This window comes from Electrona antarctica (genome assembly GCF_951216825.1).
Source record: "Electrona antarctica genome assembly, chromosome: 9".
In the NCBI taxonomy this organism is placed as follows: Eukaryota; Metazoa; Chordata; class Actinopteri; order Myctophiformes; family Myctophidae; genus Electrona; species Electrona antarctica.
In genome coordinates, this window is record NC_136790.1 from 15,057,567 (window position 1) to 15,076,523 (window position 18,957).

The window sequence follows — 18,957 nt, forward strand, 5'->3', positions numbered from 1 at the left end:
AAAGCATGAGTGTCTATTTCAAACACTGTTTTTGACTGGGGAGTCATAATTCATAATGCCTGTCATAATTTCACACCCCTCCATTTTTCTTGGTAAGAAATGTATTCCCAGATTGTATTAATATCCCCTGACTATTAGTCGGAACCTTCCCATCCAAATAATGACAGACAGGTGTCATTAGTGGTGTCATGAACAGCTGTGGGACGAGCAGCAAGCCTTAAAACCTCTGCTGAGGGCCATCCAGCCCTCACTTCTTCCTCAGCACTTTAAGTAACTCACGTATGCAGCAATGGGAAGCAGATATCTTGTTGCAGTGAGTCTTTGGTTTGCCCTGCAAGGTAAAAGCTTTTCACTTTGTTTCCGGTGTACATTAAATTGTAGGTCTGTTGCAGATTCATAGGAAGACTAAACAATGTTCAACTCTGAAATGTTATAATTTTGTCGTGATAGTTTTAGGGAGAATTCATTCTATGACATCACCTTACAGCTCCAGAGAATTCATGCTAAGCTTTTCCAGTCTGTCTATGACGACTCGGGATGAGTTTATGATGTCAACTTTAGTGTTTCTCTAGCATGGTTCCTTGAGGGGGTTCCAAATGGACCCTTAAGGGTTTGTAACTCGAGTACAAATGGAACCATGAAGGTAATTTTGGTTGCCTTTGTTTAAATTAACAATCACACTTGTGTGAAGTGAGGGGCGGTAGATGTATATTGGCCATATGATGACTTCGTCATCATTTACTCCCCTAAACAAACATTAAAGTCCATAGACTTGGCTGGCAAACCATTTATATCATAAGTGCTCTAAACAAACAGTAAAAATCCCACAGACTTTGCTGCCATATGATGTAATCTTCAAAAGCCATGCAAGTCTGAGAAACATTGTGCTACACTAAATGGAATGGAGGCTTAAGGGTGGTTCATATTTTGAAAATTTGCTCCGATTTACCCCAGTGGCATTTTGGTTCATTTTCAACATTAGAAGGAAATGACTACAATACTACTTCAGACTTTTGCTAAACTATTCACATTGTTTTATCAATATTGGTAAATCACCAACATGTATGATATTACATTTTAGACCTGGGTAAATTTGCCTGATTTGACAAAATCTGACTTTGACCGACCGACAAAAAAAAGGATTTTCTACTTTACCCATAATTGCTTGCAACTTCACAGCAGGTGTAAATGATGGATTCACTAGATTTAAGGTTGCATGAAAACAGTTTTCTAGATAAACGGGGTGCTTCAACTAACCTTGTTCTCCCCTATATATTTTTAGATTACTCACCCCATGGAGACTTGCATTTATGGATATTTTGTTTTTGTTGCAATCATCAATTTTGACCAGCAGTGCTTCCTTGTGTCTCTCTAAGGAACCACTGCTGGTCATGGTGCTGCTTTTGTTAAGGAAGACTAAGAGGCCCAATTTCTTTCCAATGTGGCTGCTGTGCATTTATGTAAGCCTACAGTGTATATACTTGACACTTAAGTGGACATCGACGTTCATCATCCCCACTGTTTGCTCCCCACAGTTTGATTGCAGTCTTGCTTCCCTAGTAGTTAATTTGGGTCAGAGAGTTGTCAACAAATTTGGATCCAACTTAATTAATAATTTGTCTATTCCTCAAGTCATTACAACTGTATTAAAACTCAGAATGTCTTGCGTCGTCTCCAGGATACTCTTTCTCCCTCGCCAACCTGAGCTCGCCTGACGCCCCCGTGTTGACCTCCCCCATGTCCAGCGTGTCCACCAACGGCAGCACAATGATGGCTGATGATACCAGTGGTACGGCCAACGTGACTTGGCCCGATGGCAGAAGAATGTCATGGAGAACTAATAAGAGAGACAGATGGAGGATCAAAAAAACTCCACCTGCAAAACTGCAGATGGAGGGATAGAGATAGGAGGAGAGGACACAAGATGCGACAATGTTATACAATGAGATGGTCAACTTCATCAAGATGTTGTCGTTCGTTCCCCTGTTAACTAAACTTGAGACAATTTACCAAATGTGGGTTCAACCTGTAACATTTGAATATTTGAGGTTGAGTGATATGAATCCCATCTTAAAACACTCTCAGTTAAAGAGTAAGGCCTGACTCGCACCTTTGCAACATGCAGGCTTCGTACACACATAAAGAACAACTGTGCTGTGCTCTGCCTGTGTTTCATGGCCGCCCCAATGCTTTTCCAATGGAAGTCACGTGCGGTTTGACCAAACACTTGTGTTTGATTTCCCCCCCTCCCCCCACCCCACACCATTAATTTAATTAAGATGATTGTTGACTGTTGTGACTGTTTGGCGTGTGTAATGCAGGGCAGATTGAGGTTGGAGGACAGGGCTGCGTGGCGCTAGGTTCCGTGAGGCGTGGCGTTGTGAGGAGGTGCTCGAAGCGAGCAGCTGTCTTGCTCTATGCTGAGGAAGTATTCTGAAAGACAGCGACCAAGCGAAATAGACAGTGAGCGATCGGTGAATTTATAGATAGATAACTAGAATCCTCTAAGATGTCTTTTAGAGGCAAACATTTTGAGTAAATATTTTGTCTTGTAGAGTGAAGTGATAAAGAGCCACTACAGTGAGTGAAGCCCATGGTATCCTAAACTTCATGTTATCGCCCCCCTCTGGCCAGTCCTATGATTCAATGTAATATTAAAATCACCACAAAATAACTAGTCAGGGAATATTATCTGTATAATCTGGGAATACATTTCTTAAAGGTGTCTAACATATCCCACATTGGTTTACATTCAACCACCCTAGGGGAATTTGACAGCTGCTGAAATTTAGGGTACCATCAACAGCCAATAGGCTATATGGCAAAATGTTCTAAATTTCATTATGCTTTAAATAGCATGTGACGTGTCAAACTAGGTGGTTTTCATCATTCTGAATCCATTCCATGCATTAGTTTTACACGGCCATAGACACTTGCCCTAATGTGCCCAAATGTGCTGACCTCATATTTGTGATGACGGCTATGGCCTTTTTAAGGCCAAGGAGTGTTTTTCGTGCAAAACTAATACTTTGCATGGATTCAGAATCATGAAAACCTCCTAGTTTGACCCCTAGTTTGGCCATAGCCACTTACCCAAATATGCCCAAATGTGCTGACCTCATTTTGTGATGACGGCTATGGCCATTTTTAGCCCAAGGAGTGTTTTTCGTGCAAAACTAATGCTTGGAATGGATTCAGAATGATGAAAACCCCCTAGTTTGACACGTCACATGCTACTTAAAGCATAATGAAATTTAGAACATTTTGCCTTATAATGTATTGTATGGTACCCCAACTTTCAGGAGCTGTCAAAAATTCCCCTAGGGTGGTTGAATATAAACCATTCCAAAAATTCTTGGTAATAAATTTATTCCCAGATTTTATTAATATCCCCTGACTATAAACACTGACGATTATTTAACCCAATGGTTTTCAACCAGTGGTCTGAGGACCACCAGTGGTCCTTGAAGCTGTTCCAGGTGGTCCCCAGTTAAACTTAAATGATGGAGAGTTGGAAACGTTGAGAATGATAACAGGCGACATCCACACAATTAGAGAATGTAGTTGCCTGTTATCTCCTTATATGGAGTATGTATGGATAGATAAAGGATGCTCGGCATGGAATTGTGAACAATGAACATCTTATTCAACAAAAGATTCTAAGACAAGGTTTGGGTCTGAGAGGGTAATGTCATTAAATGGTGGTCCATGGCTTAAATGCAGAATAAATAATGGACCTTGACATGAAAAGGATTGAAAATCACTGCACTAGAAAGTAGACACAGTGAATTGGTAGACACTCCCTGGCCTGAGCAGGCTCTTCTGGTAGCCACGCCCCCTCCCCCCTCCACACACACCTGCTGAAGAAAACAGACATACACGAGCTCGGTAGTAAAAAAGAGTGAAATATAATGTAACTTCATGGAAGTTAAGTGGAGTAGTCTGGGTTGTTGGAAGTGAAAACTGTGTGACAAAAGTGTGTGCCAGTTGGAAATTGAAGTTAATTAATCTTCATAACAAACTGCTGGCTGGTCGTTTTATCTGCAGGTGAGACCTATCCCTACCTTAGTAGCAATTTGCAACTCTAGATTTGTTTACAATGGGATGAATCTAGAGTTGCAATACCCTCCATTGACTCCCCACTCATCCAATTTGGTTTGTGATCTGCTTGTCTTAAACAACGTTAAACTCACTTCTGAACTTGATGGAGAATTGGGCAGATGTCGTCCTGAAGAAAGCGGAATGAAGATCATTTGCTGATCTCGTGTAATTGTGGATTTCATTGTTAAACTGGAAAGATTTTGAAAACAAGCTGGGAATATACTTTGTGAATTGATTGGTTAGCACTGTACTTTGTGTTTTCCCCTCTCTATACCATCATTGAGTGAGGTGGGGAAGTCTTATTTAAACCTAGCTAAACACGGGTGGTCCATTACTGAGGCTGTAGCGATTTTTTTTTTGTGTTTAATAAAGTTTCCCATATGTTTGATTTGTCAATGTCACATACCTGCCATCTGAATATACAACCCACAATGTACTATAATATAGTCCATCAGAGATTCAAAAGTGATAGCATTGTAAATCAAGTTAAAGGGGTTGCACGGTATATACGTCACGGTCGCATCCCTTGAGGTTTTTTTTTTTTTTTCGTTTTATATATGTATTTGTGGAAAATTATCTAAACAGCATCTTGCAAGACTAATTATTAATACTCATCTGGAGAATTGTGTAGGTAGTTGAAAATGTCAGGATATGCCAATTTAGCGGTGTTATTTTCCCAACTATTCAGCTATGTTAATTATAGTTTATAGCCCACAACAAGTTGACAACGGTAAAACACACCGTCGGAGCTCCGCGGTAGGTAGAGCATATATATATAAGCCCATGACATACATGTTCAAAATATAGATAGTCGGGATCGGGATATATTATTGAGAATTCCACTCTTCAAAGTCGGCGCTCGCAGCCTCATAAAGGCAGTGACGTCCCTTAAAAGCGTCAGGTTCTCTGTCTGTCGTCTCCCCTCTGCTCTGTTAACATTATGGGTAACTCATTCAAGTGGTAAATTAAATCTGAAATACATCCTCTATTGAGTAAACAACAATATATGTTGACAAAGAAACTTTATACATTTGGAAATTTCAATGGACTTCTATGGGCTGGCCTGCAGTACACGGTTCTAACGGACCTTCGTTCTAACGAAGTGGGGCCGCTGTCTCATTTGGAGGCGTGAAATTTGTATGTAGTCCCTGTGTGTCTCTATAGCTGTATTGGTTTTGAACTTGACCGTGTTGTCCTTTTAGTCCCTGTATGCTATACAATCTGGTGTAGTCGGCAGGACGTGGAGTGTGATATCCTCGTGTGCGGGACATGAGGGACATCGTGTGTGGCTAGGGCCGCGGGAAGATATTTACAGCAGGAGGTGCTGAACGTTTAGTAGGGGGTGCGCACGCGTAATACTGTGATACAGCATATGTATTAGGCCTAGTAACAGAAATCTGTTTTGAATAAAATTATTTATTTTTTTCCCCCTCCTGTCCGAGGGTGTGCTGTGCCTGGGGGGAGGGGGTGCTCCAGCCCCCCCAGCACCCCTACTTCCCTCAGCCATGTGCGGCGGTCCGCGGTGTGAAGTGAGAAGCGTGAGGACGTGCTTCAAGACCCAAGACCCAGCCTGCAACAGCCCTGCCAATCGGGCTCAGCCCTATTGCCACCACAGTTTGCGCGTTGGTCTGGCGAGTGGGAGGCCCGGGTTCAATCCCCGCTTCTGCGCAATGCTACACAAGCATATTTGTATTTTAGATGGATCATTAATCGTATGTGATTGTATCTGATTTTGTGTACACATTCTTAAGAATGTAATTCAATCATTATAGAGAAAAGAGGAGATCCGGGCACACTTGATGTCAAAAGGAGGAAATATTTTATTAAACCGACATGTTTCGACCTGTTACGGTCTTCATCAGGGCTAACAACACACAGAGCAACAAACTCATTAAATAGGGCTGGAACCAGGTGGGGACCAGTCCAGTAATTACAATTAACCACCGTTTCCCGAACCCGACCTCTGCTACAAGTCCGGTTTCGAGCTTTGATTCTTGCACAACCCAGACAGACACTGAATTGCCACCTGTCCCCTCGTCTATATTTAAACCTAAATCCCGGTTCACTCCCTTGGTTTCTAATCCCTCTCTCATTGCATTCACCAGGAAAGTTGATCATGACATTGACAATCTGTTTGGTGACACATATGACTCGGGTATTAAACCCAAAAACAATTTGACACACAAGGAGCGCTTAGCTCTTAATGAACTATCTAAGAATGAGTATATCATTGTTCGACCCGCGGACAAGGGTGGCGCTGTTGTTGTTCTGTCCAAAGAGCAATATATCATTGAGGCGAAACGACAGTTGAATTCTAAACATTATATTAAACTTCCTAACAACCCCCTAGGCAACATGATGTCAGAATTCCGGGCTCTCTTAACTAACGCCAGGGAGTCCAATTGGATCTCTGAACAAGAATTTAAATACCTCTCGGTTGAGTGTCCTATGACCGCTTCTTTTTATTTACTTCCTAAAATTCACAAACAACCGTTTGATAATCCTCCTGGCCGCCCGATTATATCAGGCAACGGTACTTTGAGTGAACCTGCTTCTAAATTTATTGACTTTTATATTAAGCCTTTTAATAAGAAGCTTCCTTCATTTATTGAGGACACAACCGATGTGTTGAATAAAATTGCTAGCCTGGGTAATTGTAAGTCACAACTTCTAGTCACCATGGATGTGGAGTCACTGTACACTAACATCGATCACAAGGAAGGTTTACATGCTTTGAAACATTTTCTCTCCGACAGAGAGACTTCACCTCCTACTGAGTTTATCCTTATGTTAACTGAATGGATTATTCATAATAATGTTTTCTTGTTTACTGATGAAGTGTACAAACAAATTATCGGTGTACCGATGGGTTCCTGCTTCTCTCCTAACTATGCTTGTCTTTACCTGGGCCATTGGGAGGAGATGTTTGTGCTAAATCCTATTAATCCTTGGTTTCAATATATTACTTGGTACGGTCGTTACATTGATGATTTGCTGCTGGTGTTTAGTGGGTCTGAGACACAACTTCTACAATTCCATACTTATTTAAATTCTTTGAATGAAAACATCAGACTCACTATTGAATACTCGCAGCAGACCATTAATTTCCTTGATTTGACCATCTACAAAGATGACTTGGGGAACCTTCACACAACGATTTATAGGAAGGAGATTTCAAGGAACACACTGTTAAGAGCGGATTCTTTCCACCCGCCACACCTAATTAAAAATATTCCTTTTGGCCAATTTCAAAGATTGCGCCGTATTTGTGACAGCGATTTTGATACTAAGGCAGCAGATATGGGCAACCGCTTTAGGGAGAGGGGCTATAAACCCACCAATATTTCGTGTGCACGTAATAAGGCACTTGAAATAAACCGTCCTGAGCTTCTGGTAAAAAGGAAGCGCACTAACCATAGTCAACCCCGCCCCTTTTTTGTCTCCCAATACAGCACTGCGGCCTCACGTATACAAAATATCATCAGATCTAACTGGGCTATTATAGAAAGTGACCCATCCCTCCGCAGTGTGTTTCCTGAACCTCCCATCTTTTCTTTTAGGAGAGCTCCCACAATAAGGGACAAATTGGTTCACAGTTATCTTCCTCCTGATAATAAGACATCTTGGCTTCACAAACCCATAGGGACCTATAAATGTATGAATTGTCCTCATTGTTCTAATGTACTTCAGGCAAAAACCTTTTCAGACCTCAAAACACAGAAGATATATAAAATCAATGATTTCATTAATTGTAGTACCACACATGTGGTCTATCGTCTCACATGTCCTTGTCCTGATGTGTTTTATATAGGCAGAACCAAGCGCCGCCTAAGAGACCGCCTGGCTGAGCATAAATATGCCATTCGTATCAATAATTCTAATTACCCTATAGCCAGACATTTTAGTCACTGTCATGACAATAATGACACTTTGTTGAGAATCACTGGTATTGAATACATAAAACCTCTCACCAGGGGGGGTGATCGCATCAGGAGACTGAACCAGAGAGAAACTTTCTGGATTCACACCCTGGATGCAATTACCCCGCCTGGCCTGAATGAGGACATAGACTTCATGTGTTTCTTATAGGTTAATTTGGGCTCTTTATTGACCTGTGCTTAATTTACTATTGTCTGTGTCCTCCGGTATACATTTTATATCCTATAGATTATTTTTGCATCTATATTTGTTTTTAATGGTGTAGCCTCCTAATGTATGTATATAGCTTTAAGTGTACTTTTTCTTGTGTTGGTTCCTTTTTTTCACTTGTTTCTTTTTCCTTTTTTTCTACTTAATGATTGCCTGATTGTTCCTATTGTAATAACGATGTAATGAGCTGAACCACGTGATCATTTTCTAAGTGGTTAATTGTAATTACTGGACTGGTCCCCACCTGGTTCCAGCCCTATTTAATGAGTTTGTTGCTCTGTGTGTTGTTAGCCCTGATGAAGACCGTAACAGGTCGAAACATGTCGGTTTAATAAAATATTTCCTCCTTTTGACATCAAGTGTGCCCGGATCTCCTCTTTTCTCTATATCGTGTTGTTATCCCGATTGATCCCAGGAGCACCTTTTTACCATTTTTATACATTTTTTATACCTACACACCTCCTGAGCACCTGGTTGCCTCCTTGCCTCTGTAATTCAATCATTATTGAAGCAAGCACTATTATTAACGTGATGTGATAGGCTATAAACTGTGGTGAAAGGGGCCCTCCTTGCAGGGCGGCCTCGGGATTGTCAGCCACGCCACTGAGGTCCCGGCAGGAAAAGGTCTTTCTTCTCTGTTCTGGTGATACGGTACAGGTCCCGGCAGGGAGAGGCCAGGCCAGGTGAGAGATAGTGTTCTCCCTGCAGGGACCAACCAAGGGGCCAGTGAGGCTCTCCAACGTTGAAGCACTGGGCCCTAGTGGTAAGAGGAGGGACTGCAGGCGGACCCGTGGAAGTATGATGAGGAAACCCCGTGCAGCTGGGCTTTAACGGTGAGCGCATTTACACTTCCGCATTTTGGGCCCAAATCGAAAAAAAGGCGGAAGTAGAAGGCTCCTCCGGGTGCTTCAAAACGCCACTGAGCAACTTCCACTGACATGAATTGCGGCCACGCCAGTTCAGTCTCTATCCTTCTTTATACTCTATGGGACCAACAGATATAGGCTGTGGAGGAGCAGCCATTATAGTCTTGGCTGCCTGCCAGTGCCAGCCCAGGGCAGGCCATTCTCTTCTTCTCCAAACCTCTCCATTCAGACTGAGGAACAACACTTTTACAGCATGACTCCATTTTAGAGCAGCACCCTGCTATTTTCTCTCTCTCTCTCTCTCTCTCTCTCTCTCTCTCTCTCGCTCTTGATTCCAAGCATTAGTTTTACACGAAAAACACTCCTTGGGCTGAAAACGGGTATAACAGTCATACATGTGATGAGGCCAGCACATTTGGGCACATTTGGGCAAGTGGCTATGGCCGAATATAGCCCAAGGAGTGTTTTTCGTGCAAAACTAATGCTTGGAATGGGTTCAGAATCATGAAAACCCCCTAGTTTGACACGTCACATGCTAATTAAAGTAGGCTATAATGAAATTTAGAACATGTTGCCATATATTGGTTGTTGATGCAACTTTCAGCAGCTGTCAAAACTTCCCCTAGGGTGGTTGAATAGAAACCAATGTAGACAATGAAGAAATGAAAAACTCTGCACACCATTTTATGCTCCCAAAATATCTTTACTGGTCGGTAACGTTTCGGGCCGCAGCCCTTCCTCAGACCTTCAAGGAATGAGTAGACAATACATGTGTATATATAGTAGTGTGACATACCACACCTGTATGTGGCCCATCAACCATCAGTCCCAATCACCGTCACCGATCAGGTGACATTGACACAAGTGATATGTACAAGTCTCAAAATATATTCATTGCACAAGATATACAAAGTCCATATACAATATACAATATATTCATTATTGTCCCAAAACATTTACAGACATTGTAACCATACACAGAGAACTCAGGCTGATCAGGCCATCATACTGCTACCTAAGAGGCGCCTCTTGTCTACTCTAAATGCAAGTAAAAAGTAGGGACAACACAAGTCAATTACAAATATGTTAGTAGACACCCTTACAAACACATTGGTGAAGAAAATTCTTGGTAAGAAATGTATTCCCAGATTTCAAAACCTTCCCATGCATCCAAATAATGACAGACAGGTGTCATTAGTGCTGATCATGAACAGCTGTGGGACGAGCAGCAAGCCTTAAAACCTCTGCTGAGGGCCATCCAGCCCTCACTTCTTCCTCAGCACTTTAAAGTAACTCACGTATGCAGCAATGGGAAGCAGATATCTTGTTCTTGTTGCAGTGAGTCTTTTGTTTGTCCTGCAAGGTAAAAGCTTTTTGCTTTGTTTCCAGTGTGCATTAAATTGTAGGTCTGTTGCAGATTCATAGGAAGACTAAACAACTCAACTCTGAAATGTTATAATTTTTTCGTGATAGTTTTAGGGAGAATTAATTCTAGAACGTCACCTTAATACAGCTCCAGAGAATTCATGCTAACATTTTCCATTCCGTCTATGACTACTTGTTTATGTTTATGATAGTTTATGATGTCAACTTTAGTGTTTCTCTATCCTCATGGTTCCTTGAGGGGGTTCCAAATGGCCCCTTAAGGGTTTGTAACTCTTTAGAGGAGGTAATTTTTTTTCCTTTTGTTTAAATTAAAAATCACACTTGTGTGAAGTGAGTAGATATATTTGCTATAATTTGTGTCGTCATTTACTGCCCTAAACAAAGTCCAAAGACTTGGCTGGCAAACAATTTATATCATAAGTGCTCTAAACAAACAAAATCCCACAGACTTTGCTGCCATATGATGTAATCTTCAAAAGCCTTGCAAGTCTGAGAAACATTGTGCTACACTAAATGGAATGGAGGCTTAAGGGTGATTCATATTTTTAAAATTGTCTCAATTTACACCAGTGGCATTTTGGTTCATTTTCAACATTAGAAAGAAATTACTACAATACTACAGACTTTATTTTTTGCTAAACTATTCACATTGTTTTATCAATAAGGGCCTTACTCGGCCCCACCCCTCTCCAATTGTTATTGTGTTTAGTTTCCAAGATGGCCGCAGCACCAGGAGGGGGTGGGGCGGCAGTGAGCAGGTGGGGTTGACGTATGCCCTTACTGGGCTGCGTTCACACATTCAAGACACCCGTCTTGTTCTGTCTTGTGTCTGTGTTTAATGGCCGCTCCAATGAATTTCCAATGGAAGCCCATATGGTTTGACCAAACATTTTGTTTGATGGGGGGGAGGGGCGCAGAACACATCCATCAAAGCTGTGTTCAGACACAAGTCAGGTGTCAGACAAAGGCAAGTATCTTGACTGCAGCTCGGTAAGGGCATACTATTAAGGGATTTTCAGATTACTCACCCCATGGAGACTTGCATTTATGGATATTTTTTGTTTTTGTTTCATTAATTTTGACCAGCAGTGCTTCCTTGTGTCTCCATAAGGAACCACTGCTGGTCATGGTGCTGCTTTCGTTAAGGAAGACTAAGAGGCCCAATTTCTTTCCAATGTGGCTGCTGTGCATTTATGTAAGCCTACTGATGGATAATTTTGAGTTATTAGATCTGTAGATCTGTTATTTTTGGTGGATGGTAGTTTCCATGTTCTCAATAACTATGTATTTTTCATGCCCTGTATCCCACTGAGTTTACATATCATTTCTGCCCCAGCGTAAAACAGATAGTATTAAATCTCACTCTCCCCCAGTCAGCGAGTAAGATAAAAGATTGTTTTCTCCTGTTTGACGTCTTGCATTATCTGCCCCTCTGGTGAAAAACATGTTATTCGGCCTTGGTACGGTGCCAGAGCAGACAAATTGTCTCCTACTAGTAGTCAGTAACCAGTTATAAACTACATCTACCCTTAAAAGAACTACGATTCCCTTTGATCACACTTTCTGGATTCCCGGAAGTGTGATGTGCCACGTCAGTTGTACTGTCCCAAGTGAACCTCCCGGCAATAGGTGTCGCCATAATTCACTTTTTGGTTACCCTCTGAACTCCAGATGCATTACTTCCCCATGTGAAAAGGATGTTATGACTTATGTAGTATAAAATGTGGTCACTGATGATGTGTCAGGGAGAGATCGTTTTAACGCTGTACGGACCTGCCATTTCTCTCCCGATGTGATTTGTAATATATATCAAATGGAAAATCATTAGCTCTGGTGTGACTTCTCTTCTTCCGTGTCTGGTGTCAAACTCATTCTAAGGTATTCTGGTATACTCTGATACTTCTACTCTGCCTAAGTCTCTCCTTTTAGTATTATAGTTTTCCTCTAAAGTATTTATCCTTAAAAGGTATTAATATAGAATTACAGTTTAACATTATAACAGTAAAGATAAAGTTAATATTCACTGGTTTAAAAGGTTTACAGTCCTTAATTCTGACTTCTTGAGTATTTGTACTCTATTACATTCTTACAAATTCTCCTCAACGGGACTCCTCCAGAGTCCAGATGATTGATTGGTCTTCGATCCTTCCCTTATCTTAAATTTATGCATCACCTACAGTATATACTTGACACTTAAGTGGACATCGACGTTCATCATCCCCACTGTTTGCTCCCCACAGTTTGATTGCAGTCTTGCTTCCCTATAGTAGTTAATTTGGGTCAGAGTTGTCAACAAATTTGGATCCAACTTAATTAATAATTTGTCTATTCCTCAAGTCATTACAACTGTATTAAAACTCAGAATGTCTTGCGTCGTCTCCAGGATACTCTTTCTCCCTCGCCAACCTGAGCTCGCCTGACGCCTCCGTGTTGACCTCCCCCATGTCCAGCGTGTCCACCAACGGCAGCACAATGATGGCTGATGATACCAGCAACATCCATACATTTGCCATGTTTAATGGCCGCTTCACTGATGATACCAGTGGCCAACGTGACTTGGCCTGACGGCAGAAGATTGATATGGAGAATTCCAAAGAAAGACGGAAAAAAAAGAAAAGGGATAGAGATAGGAGAGGACACAAGATGCGAGGACACAAGATGCGACAATGTTATACAATGAGATGGTCAACTTCATCAAGATGTTGTCAATTCAATCTGTTGTCGTCATTAAAGTTTTTTAAACCTCCTTCGTTCCCCTGTTAACTAAACTTGAGACAATTTACCAAATGTGGGTTCAACCTGTAACATTTGAATATTTGAGGTTTAGTGATATGAATCCCATCTTAAAACACTCAGTTAAAGAGTAAGGCCTGACTCGCACCTTTGCAACATGCAGGCTTCGTACACACATAAAGAACAACTGTGCTGTGCTCTGCCTGTGTTTCATGGCCGCCCCAATGCTTTTCCAATGGTAGTCACATGCGGTTTGACCAAACACGTGTTTGATTCCCCCCCCCCCCCCCCCCACACACACACAACAATTTGGTCAAACCACGTGACTTCCATTGGAAAAGCATTGAGGCGGCCATGAAACACGGACAGCACAGAGCATGTTCGTCTAATATGTCTGTACGAAGCCGCATACATTTGTCTTGTCCGTGTTTGATTCGGGGGAGGGGGGGCACAACACAGCATCAAACAAATGTTTTGTCAAACCATGTGACTTCCATTGGGGCGGCCATTAAACATGGACAAGACAAATGTATGGATGTTGCAACCATAGATTATAAGAAATAGATGCCTCACTGGCCGTTGCAGTTCATTGGAGCGACGTGTATCCCAATGAAGGCGGAAGTGCAGTGCTGAAGGCTTTTTTTTTTTTTTTTTTTTAACAAATCTTTATAACAGTCATTACAATACAAAACAAACTATCACAAACAACAGTTATTAACAATACAACATCAGAGCCAGGGGGGATTAGATTACTAACAGAAAACATTAAAGAGTGAACACAAAGCAACAGTTCTCCGCAGCTTTCTTATTTAGAAGTGCTGAAGGCATTTGCTGAAGGTGACTGCGTCGCTGCCCAAGTGACGTCACTCATGTGACTCCTCCATGTCTCTCGCTGTCACTCAAGTGACTACTGGCCAATCACAGCGCGTCTTTTCCGGGACTTATGTTACGCATGCGGAAGCTTGACAAGCTTCCGCTTTGCTTCCGCCTTCAATGGTGACACACGCCTCAGAGCCGGAAGGGGCGTCTATGTATATATGTCTATGGTTGCAACAGTGTGAGGCCTAAAATACTTCTTTTTTTTTTTTAGGTTTGGGTTGTCACCTTGCCAAATAAAAAAAAATGATAATTCAAAATATGCTCCTCACTGACTTACATTGTACGCTGAAACAGCTCAGTCACTTTTAGGATTGCGGGGAGATGAGTTGTTTTTGACGCAAATTAATTTAATTAAGATGATTGTTAGACTGTTTGGTGTGTCTCATGCAGATTGAGGTTGGAGGACAGGGCTGCGTGGCGCTAGGTTCCGTGAGGCTGTCCGTGCGTTGTGAGGAGGCGCTCGAAGCGAGCAGCTGTCTTGCTCTATGCTGAGGAAGTATTCTGAAAGACAGCGACCAAGCGAAATAGACAGTGAGCGATCGGTGAATTTATAGATAACTAGAATCCTCTAAGATGTCTTTTAGAGGCAAACATTTTGAGTAAATATTTTGTCTTGTAGAGTGAAGTGATAAATAGCCACTACAGTGAGTGAAGCCCATGGTATCCTAAACTTCATGTTATCGCCCCCCTCTGGCCAGTCCTATGTTTCACATGATTCCATGTAATATTAAAATCACCACAAAATAACTAGTCAGGGAATATTATCTGTATAATCTGGGAATACATTTTTTACCAAGAATTTTCTTCAATGTTTTTGTAAAGGTGTCTAACATATCCCACATTGGTTTACATTCAACCACCCTAGGGGAATTTTTGACAGCTGCTGAAATTTAGGGTACCATCAACAGCCAATAGGCTATATGGCAAAATGTTCTAAATTTCATTATGCTTTAAATAGCATGTGACGTGTCAAACTAGGTGGTTTTCATCATTCTGAATCCATTCCAAGCATTAGTTTTACACGGCCATAGACACTTGCCCTAATGTGCACAAATGTGCTGACCTCATATTTGTGATGACGGCTATGGCCTTTTTTAGGCCAAGGAGTGTTTTTTGTGCAAAACTAATGCTTGGCATGGATTCAGAATGATGAAAACCCCCTAGTTTGACACGTCACATGCTACTTAAAGCATAATGAAATTTAGAACATTTTGCCTTTAATGTATTGTATGGTACCCCAACTTTCAGCAGCTGTCAAAAATTCCCCTAGGGTGGTTGAATATAAACCAATATGGGATATGTTAGTAGACACCTTTACAAACACATTGGTGAAGAAAATTCTTGGTAAGAAATGTATTCCCAGATTTTATTAATATCCCCTACTATAAACACTGACGATTATTTAACCCAATGGTTTTCAACCAGTGGTCTGAGGACCACCAGTGGTCCTTGAGGCTGTTCCAGGTGGTCCCCAGTTAAACTTAAATGATGGAGAGTTGGAAACGTTGAGAATGATAACAGGCGACATCCACACAATTAGAGAATGTAGTTGCCTGTTATCTCCTATGGAGTATGTATGGATAGATAAAGGATGCTCGGCATGGAATTGTGAACAATGAACATCTTATTCAACAAAAGATTCTAAGACAAGGTTTGGGTCTTAGAGGGTAAATGTCATTAAATGGTGGTCCGTGGCTTAAATGCAGAATAAATAATGGACCTTGACATGAAAAGGATTGAAAATCACTGCACTAGAAAGTAGACACAGTGAATTGGTAGACACTCCCTGGCCTGAGCAGGCTCTTCTGGTAGCCACGCCCCCTCCACCATAGCCTCCACACACACCTGCTGAAGAAAACAGACATACACGAGCTCGGTAGTAAAAAAGAGTGAAATATAATGTAACTTCATGGAAGTTAAGTGGAGTAGTCTGGGTTGTTGGAAGTGAAAACTGTGCGACAAAAGTGTGTGCCAGTTGGAAATTGAAGTTAATTAATCTTCATAACAAACTGCTGGCTGGTCGTTTTATCCATAGATATTAAGAAATAGATGCCTCATTTGCCGCTGCAGTTCATTGGAGCGACGTGTATCCCAATGAAGGCGGAAGTGCAGTGCTGAAGGCTTTTTTTTTTAAACAAATCTTTATAACAGTCATGACCGTATACATTACAATACAAAACAAGACAAACAAACAAACACAAACAACAAAGTTATTAACAATACAACATCAGAGCCAGGGGGGTTAGATTACTAACAGAAAACATTAAAGAGTGAACACAAAGCAACAGTTCTCCGCAGCTTTATTATTTAGAAGTGCTGAAGGCATTTGCTGAAGGCGACTCCTCCATGTCTCTCGCTGTCACTCAAGTGACTACTGGCCAATCACAGCGCGTCTTTTCCGGGACTTATGTTACGCACGCGGAAGCTTGACAAGCTTCCGCTTTGCTTCCGCTATTCTTCGCAAGGAATGTCGGGAAAATAGTGCCTTCAATTTTGACACACGCCTCAGAGCCGGAAGGGGCGTCTATGTATATATGTCTATGGTTTTATCTGCAGGTGAGACCTATAACCTATCCCTACCTTAGCCGCAATTTGCAACTCTAGATTTGTTTACAATGGGATGAATCTAGAGTTGCAATACCCTCCATTGACTCCCCACTCTTCCAATTTGGTTTGCGATCTGCTTGTCTTAAACGACGTTAAACTCACCAACATTGCAGCTTGAATTATTCTCTTTCAATCTGCAAAGCTTGTTTTTCATGAAAATCCCCCGTAGACATGTTATGAGCTACTTTCTGTCAAGAAATTCTGTGCAAGTGATTCTTTTTCTAAGTGCTGGAGTTTGGAAGCGCTCATCGTAAGTCACTGAACGTCCCTGCATGCATCTGTTTCGCATTTGCACATAATGCAGGAGGCAGCAGTGCGACCCCTTAATACAAACGAGCGCTTCCAAACTCCAACATTTCTACTTCTTGACAGAAAGTAGCTCATAACATGTCTACGGTGGATTTTCATGAAAAACAAGCTTTGCAGATTGAAAGAGAATAATTCAAGCTTGGACTACAGCTTCAATGTTGGTGAGTTTAACGTCGTTTAAGACAAGCAGATCGCAAACGCAAAATGATGAGTGGGGAGTCAATGGAGGGTATTGCAACTCTAGATTCATCCCATTATAAAAAAATCTAGAGTTGCAAATTGCGGCTAGTGCTAGCTGTGCCTGTGTGCTGCAGCATGTGTCCTATATACATAAATAGCCAGTATAAATATACAGACACAATGCTTTGTTTTGGGGTGCTACTGCACCAAATCCTTGAATCTTAACTGTTTACCCATGATGGTTTAATTGAAAGTGATATTGAACCAGGTGTTACTTACAACCTGAATTGCACATCTAGATATCTATCTCTCAATTTATTTCAAGGCATACCCTAGTCCAGGCATGTCCAAAGTCCCCACAGCTTCCTTCTTAAAATGTATTATTTATCCCATATAAAACCAACATTATGTGTTGTACTTGTGTGACACAAGTACAACACATAATTGTGTGACAGGATATAATAGGATGATGTACTGTATACTAGGGCGGCTGTAGGCCTATACGGTATGTTGTAACCGGAAGGATGCCGTATACAGGCTGTATATGTTTGTCTGTAGCTAGTGCAGGGCCGTAGCTGACCATTTGGTTGCCCTACTCGTAGGATATTTGTGCTGCCCCCCCTCCCGACGAGAGCGCTGCTATTCCTCATGCAGATCGGCTATTTTTACTGTTTGTGATTGTTAATTTGAGGGTCGGCTTGGCACTTTTTGTTGCCCCCCTTGGCGTGTTGCCCTAATTGCAGTGCGTGTATAGGTAGCGACGGCACTGAGCTAGTGAGTTGTGACAGGGTACAGTGTACACTGTACAGTATGGGATTCTTGGTCAGCTCACTTTCTTTATCGCTACCTTACTGGTCTGTACTTACAGTACTTATACTTAAAGCTCTCTCTCAACCTGCTCCACAGGTACATGAGCCAGGGCCCAGACCCAGCCAGGGCCCAGACCCAGACAGGGCCCAGACCGCCAAGCTCAGCTTCTTCTCATCCCTCAGTCCATTCTCCTGTGACATGCTGTGGATGCTGAACCCTAGTGCCTGCCCTATATATATATATATATATATATATCCCTGACCACTGCACTACACTGTGCAGTACTAAACATCCAAGGCTGAGTGAGAAGATGGCAGCCAGGAGAATGAGGCTGGAGTGGTCGGTGCCAATGCCATTGATACTGGGAGGAAAGTGCTGACCAGCTAGCCAGATGTATGGAGGATGGAGATGACTGGAGACGCCGCTGGAGAGCTCATCATGAACTAGAGAGAGAGCCGGAGGCTCTATCTCTCTATCCATGGATTCCACAGTTTGACCCTGGCATCACTTACACAATTGATGAAGTCAAGCAGAAGACAGCTCAGAGTAGGAACTTTTTTCTTTTTTTTTTTGCTTCTTTGCTGTTGATGCTGCTTGTGTTGTATGCTGTGTGTATACAAGTAAGACGCGTAAACGCGGGAAGCGAACGAAGCAGCTGTTGTGGCAGTCTGACACACACACACACACACACACACACACATACATACATACATACATACATACATACATACATACATACATACATACATACACACAGAGACCTCTGTATCATTCCAATTTCAGTTCGTATTGGTTTGCTCCCAATCTTTTGCCCTCTGGTGGCGGGTGGGTGGTGTTACAGTGTGACACACACAGACACACACACACACATACATACATACATACATTTGATACATACATACATGATACATACATACACACACGCACACACACAGAG

General features: G+C 41.9%; 2 long non-coding RNA genes across 2 annotated transcripts; both read left to right on the top strand.

Annotated features, from left to right (window-relative positions):
• The first annotated feature begins 234 nt into the window (after positions 1-234).
• LOC306929534 lies at positions 235-18,252 on the top strand. The gene is made up of 3 exons (XR_013790804.1): positions 235-338; positions 1,679-4,047; positions 18,117-18,252. It is a non-coding gene; the product is annotated as an uncharacterized lncRNA (long non-coding RNA).
• On the top strand, positions 10,368-13,248 carry LOC306929532. Its single transcript, XR_013790802.1, has 2 exons — positions 10,368-10,479; positions 12,886-13,248. It is a non-coding gene; the product is annotated as an uncharacterized lncRNA (long non-coding RNA).
• Positions 18,253-18,957: the final 705 nt, after the last annotated feature.